We start from the raw sequence: 6,300 nt of genomic DNA, 5'->3' as shown, positions 1-6,300 counted from the left end.
GTTAATCACACTTATGCCTAAAACCTGGACATTATTCAGACACAAGGCCACGCCCAAAGAACTGCTATTTACCTGGTAGGAGTTTATCTCATTTGAAGAGAAAGTAATTTAGGAGAAATAAATAACCTCCAGTGCTGAATTATGACAGTAACATCATAACACATTTCCTTCCTAAGGTAGTTCCACTGGAATGATCATTGCCACTCTCTGAAGATTGCTTGCAGAGATTACAATGTGGTCACGCACAAGATGCTGATACCACTTAATAAATACTTGATGATTTGACTTGTTGAGTAGGCAACTCAGCCATAAATGCTTAGATTCAGTGCATTAGTTTTGTACTGCATAATGACAATGAAGCATAAGTAATGAATGACAGTGGCAAGAACTAAGCTTACAGATATCCAGACAAATGCAGTCACACGCTGATGTAACAAACACACAAACATTGGAAATAAATCATTAACTAGTCAACAAGTACATCTTTCCAACTATGATTTACTGAGTACACACCACGTTTTTACTCTCTCTCTGCTCCATCTTTGGCCTTCTTTTTGTCTCTCTCTACATACTCTCTCTCTAATGACTTTTTCTACTCCCATAGCTTCCATTGTGATTATATCTATGTGTCTGTGCCAATTTCCAGACTTGCATTTCTAGCTACATTTTGGGGATATATAGATATGTGTGTATCTATGTATATCTACATACACATACATGTATGTTTGTGCATACACATATAAGCCATTCAAACCGAATATAATGAAAATGAAATTCATTATCTTTCCTCCAAAACCTATTCCTCTTCCTGACTTCCCTATCCCTGTCAATGATGCCATTGCTCCTATTCCTTTAGGTTCATAATTGGCCAGTAATCTTTGACTGTTCCCTCTCCTTCACCTTCCATCACTTCATAAATTCAAAGCTATCTTCAAAGTTGGATAGGAGAACATATTCAACTCCCTTCTTACCATTCCTGTGGTCACTTTCATAATTCAAGCCCTCACTACTTCTCACTTAGACCACCAAGATTTTTCCCCCTTGCTTTCAGCCTCTCTCCCATCCAATTTATCTTACTAATATCTGAGTAATATAAAATATTAGCACACATCACTTCATTGCCTAAAATCTTTCCGTGCCTCCTCATTACCCAAATATTCATTTGTTTGTTTAAATGAATGAATGAGTAGTGAGTGTGTGAGTGAGTATGCTACAGTTCCTACCATCTGGGAATTCACAATCTAGTCAACAAGTTAAGAAACATGAATAAAACAGGTATCAAGATCATAATATATATATATATATGATCTATATATATAGATCATAAGATAGATAGATGATGAATGGATGATAGACAGACATAGATAGATAATTGATAGAGATGATGGATGGCAGATAGTGATATGATAAATAAGGTTGACAGGCTAATGTATTATTATAATGAAGTGCTATATTATACAACATAGGGCCAATTTTTAAATGTTGCCAAACAGCAGCAGAGGTCATAAGTACAAAAGTACTTAGAAATGTGAATGATCAATATGAGCTGATGGTCATCAATTATGGTTTCACCGAGGAGGTTAGATTTGAGCTCGAAAAGGATAGATTGATAGGAACAGATGGAAAGGATAACATCTATTTTCTATCATAAATCCCAAAATCAGCATCATACATCACTACTTACTAGGGGCATGGATTTAACCCCTGTTGAATCATAATCAAGAATTTGTGCAACTAGGATGAGAAATGGGAAAAGAGCTCTCACTTTTTTTGGTTTTGCCTTCAGTTAAGACTCATATGGTAAAGCAGGCCCTTAATAAATGCTTATTAATTAATTGATTGTTGAGGAGTAAACAGAGAGACTTAGGGACACCGGGACAAATGATAAAGAGAGACTTGGTTCCTTAGATCTTCTGGTATTTTCAAATTCAGCTAACATGTATTAAGTACTTCTTTGTGCAAGGTATTGTGAATACAAAGACAAAAAAAGAAAATCAGCTCATACACTTAGGGAGTATACATTTGTCTGGGTTGCAGTGGTATGATACAACATTTATCCAGATAAGTAAGTGTAGGATAATGAGGAGGGAGAGAACACTAATAACAAGGGGAAGTCAAGAAGGTGGCATACAAGTTGAGACACTGATTTATGATTCAATCCATTATGCATACACACACACACATACACACACTCGCTAATATAGCACTACACATTCCACTTTGGAACAGCTCTCCTTGTTAGGAAGTTTCTCCTCGCAACTTTCACCCACTGATCCCAGTTGTGCCCTTTGGAGCAAAAGAGAATAAGCCTCTTCCCCATTATGGCAGTCAGCATCCTGAGTTGGCTTTTCTAAAACCTAAATAAATATCATCACTTCCTTCAGCTGAGCCTCATATAGCATGGCTCTTCAATATCCTTCTCACCCTGCTTGAGATGCTCCCTAACTTATCAATATTCTTCCTAAAATATGGTGCCCAGATCTAGATATAAGATCCCAGAGGTAATGTGACCACAGAGAGTACAACAGGTTTATCACCTCCAAGTTCCTAAAAGTAATGTCTACTTTGATATGATCCAAGATCACATTAGTTTTTTGACTACAATATCACACTATTGACATGTATTGAGATACCATTCCACCAAAATCCCCAATCCCTTTCTGAAAAACTAAAAAGAGAACTCCTCTAACCATGAATCTCTGATCTTATTCATCTTGTGCTGATTTCTTGAACCAGAGCTGAAAACTATACATTTATCCCTGTCGATTTTTATCTCCTTAGATTCAGCTCAATGGTCTAATGAAAGGGTTCCTAATCTTGGGATTTACCTACAGAGGGTTCAAGAAGCCTGTCAAGAAAGTATTGAGAATATTTGGCAAATGCACTCTACTATCCTATTGAAATTAAGTTATCTCTTTATTTTGTTAAGTGTGCATGCATGGTGAACTTTATAAATTATTTCTTTTCCTATTGAATGGTGATTATGAGAAGATTTATTGAAATCCAAGGAGCATTAGGACTGAAAAGGGATGGGAACACTTGTTCTAGTCTATCAAGGTCTTTTCAGATTCTGACTCTGTTCTTGAATGCAATAACAATCCTTCCTAGCTCTCTGTAATTTCAAATAAAGATGCCATCTTTGCCTTTATCCAATTTGCTAATAAAAATAGCCCAGGATCAAACTCAGATTCCTAGAGCACTCTACTGGAAATCTCCTTCAAAGTTCATAGCACATCAATGATCACTACTCACCAAGTCTCAACCTACTATTCTCTAGTCCACCCACATCTCTCTGTCTCTTTTCACAAGAATAATAGATGATACTTTTACAAATGCTTTGTAATCTTTGTAAATGCTGGATAAACTTGATCTGTTGCATTCCCCAGATATATCAGGTTAGATACTCTATGAAGAAAAATCAATTAAGTGTTTTCTTCATCCATATTATAGTACTTCAATCTTTGAAGATACGACTGAAATGAATGAACAACAGCAATTTGAAGACAGATATGATGAACTTCCTGAGTTGGCTTTTCTATAGGCTAAATGAGCAACCTAAGTTCCTTCAGCTGACTCTCATATTGCATTACTCTTCAATATCCTGGTTGCCCAGTTGGCTGTCAAAAAGTTAAATTTAGCAGTCCGACATGATTTGTACTTGCAGAAGCCATGTTGGACTTCTTTGTGACACCATTTTCTTTTCTAGGTATTCAGTAATCAACTCTTTAGGAGTATATTCTAAAATTTTTGCAGTATTCAAAGCTCAATGGCCTTCTATTTACAATCTATATTCTATTCCCTTTTTTGAAAAAAAAAACAAGATTTTTCCCTTCTCCATTACTGTCTTACCTCTGCCATTCTCCATGATCTTTCAAAATATCATCAATATTGGTTCAGCTACCCTATTTGTCAGTTCTTTCAGGATTGAAAGAGAAAGTTCAAGTCAGGTCATTTAAATTCATCTCAGGTAGCCAGCCATCCTCTTATTATCCATACTTAGCTTGAGTATCAAATCCCAGTTAGCCATTTTGGTTCTGTTCTTCATCTGTGAAGACATCATTTTCCTGGGAAGAGAAAACAGACACAAAGTAAGAACTGGGGAACCACTCTCTTTCTGTTGTCAATTATCATTATCCTATCTACTCTGAGCAGTGTTTCTATCCTTTCTTTAATCCTCCTCCTCCTCCTCTCCCCCAAATAGCTGACTTGTTCTTAGTTCTTAGTGTCAAACTCGCTTCATTCTCAGTTTAGTATTCCTGACACTATGCTTGTAGCACCATGCCATAACTATATTCATCCTGTTACCTGCTGTGTCGCATCTCCTGGAAATATCTTTTGTCAAGTTAAAAAGGTTTTTTTTTTTTTGAGTTCTCTATGCATTTACATCAGTCTCTTCAGACAATCCCCTTTTTTTATCCTCACTAGAATTATAGCTCATTCCACCAGAGTACTCACCATTCCTACCCCATAGTGAGGACATAAAATAATCACTGACAACACTGTTTAAATGTATCTACCACTTTTGGGGCAGTCCATTTCTACTAGGAATAAACAGACAGATATTTACCCAAAAGTAAATTATTCTCTATAGGTCCTCTGTTAAAGTATTTAGGATTGTATATTCAGAAAACAAATTCTGTTGTATTTTCCAATACAATGTAATTAAACTTCAATAATGGAGCAGATCTGACAAATGAGTAAAACTTTCAGCAGATTCCAAAGAGATTTGATTCTTGGAGGCTATTAGTCTACCTTTAATAAATTACTGATTTAATAAATTACATCTGCATTAACTTATTGATGACCAAGAAAGTTTCCTAAAGTAAACTAAAACTTATCTTAATGTAAGAAGCCTTTCAAAATCATTATAGCTACAACTTTAGGTTAAAAACCAAACACTAGGGGCAGCTAGGTGGCGCAGTGGATAAAGCATCGGCCTTGGATTCAAGAGTACCTGAGTTCAAATCCAGCCTCAGACACTTGACACTTACTAGCTGTGTGACCCTGGGCAAGTCATTTAACCCCCATTGCCCCGCAAAAAAAAAAAAGAAAAGAAAAGAAAAAAAAAAAGAAAAACCAAACACTAAAACCTTAATAGTAGTGAAACAGAGACCTCATCATGTCATATACCATCCCGCCTCACCCCTACACACACATCCAAAAATTTGCAATGGCTCCCTATTGGCTCTAATGTGAAATATGATTCCCTTAGCCTTTCACAATATGAATCCCAGCTGCATTTTCAATTCTGTTTTGTCATTCTTTTTCATTTTCTACTGCTGGTAAGCTGATGTGTTAGTAAATCTGCATCTACCATATTACATTATCCACTTTCATGATATAGGTACAAGTGGTCCCCCATGTTTTCAGGGCATACCTACTTCACATTTACCTCATAGAATCCCTACTTTGCTTTAACTCCTACCAGAAATATTTCCTAAACTCTCCCCCAGTTGGCATTATCTCCTTTTTAAAAAACATTTTTGAGGGTTATGGCTTGCCCAGTGTCACACAGCCAGTATCTCCTTCCTAAAACTATTTTGTAAAAGTATTATGTATATATGTGTGTGTGCAAACATATATTATATTACATTTGCATACTTTATATGGAGATAGGGACTAGACCTGTCATTTCATTAGGATAGAGAACTCCCAAGTGAAAAAAACTGCTTCTACCAATACAGATAAACACCTTCTCTGCAACTTATAGTCTTAGAGACCTAAAACTTATAGACTTAAAGACATAAAACACTGAGAGATTAAGTGACTTTCCCAGGGTCATACAGCCAGTATGTATGAAGGGACTTGGACTCAGGTTTTCCTGGTTTTAAGAGTGAATCTTTGTGCTCACTTCAGTAGTACATATACTAAAATTGGAATGATATAAAGAAGATTAACATGGCCCCTGCACAAGGATGATATGCAAATTCAGGAAGTGTTTCATATTTTTCTACCTAAATTAATTTATTTATTCAGTGCCATACCAACCAAACTACCAAAAAATATTTCATACAGCTAGAAAAAAATAATAAAACTCATATAGAAGAACAGAAGGCCAAAAATATCAAGGAAATTAATGAAAAATGCGAAGATCTAAAACTGTATTATAAAGCAGCAATCATCAGAACTATTTGGTACTGGCTAAGAAATAGAGGTGGAGGGGGCAGATAGATGACACAGTGGATAAAGCACCAGCCCTGGATTCAAGAGGACCTGAGTTCAAATCTGGCCTCAGACACTTGACACTTACTAGCTGTGTGGCCCTGGGCAAGTCACTTAACCCTCATTGCCCCGCAAAAA

At 36.3% G+C, this 6,300-nt stretch overlaps 1 non-coding gene across 1 annotated transcript; it reads left to right on the top strand.

Moving 5' to 3' along the window:
- Positions 1-5,843: 5,843 nt before the first annotated feature.
- On the top strand, positions 5,844-5,950 carry LOC122744861. The gene has a single exon (XR_006355200.1). It is a non-coding gene; the product is annotated as a U6 spliceosomal RNA (small nuclear RNA).
- The last annotated feature ends 350 nt before the right edge of the window (positions 5,951-6,300 follow it).

The sequence above is a fragment of the Dromiciops gliroides genome, chromosome 2 (assembly GCF_019393635.1).
Source record: "Dromiciops gliroides isolate mDroGli1 chromosome 2, mDroGli1.pri, whole genome shotgun sequence".
In the NCBI taxonomy this organism is placed as follows: Eukaryota; Metazoa; Chordata; class Mammalia; order Microbiotheria; family Microbiotheriidae; genus Dromiciops; species Dromiciops gliroides.
Note: the sequence above shows the minus strand (reverse complement) of the source record. Positions and strands in the feature narration are given on the sequence as shown.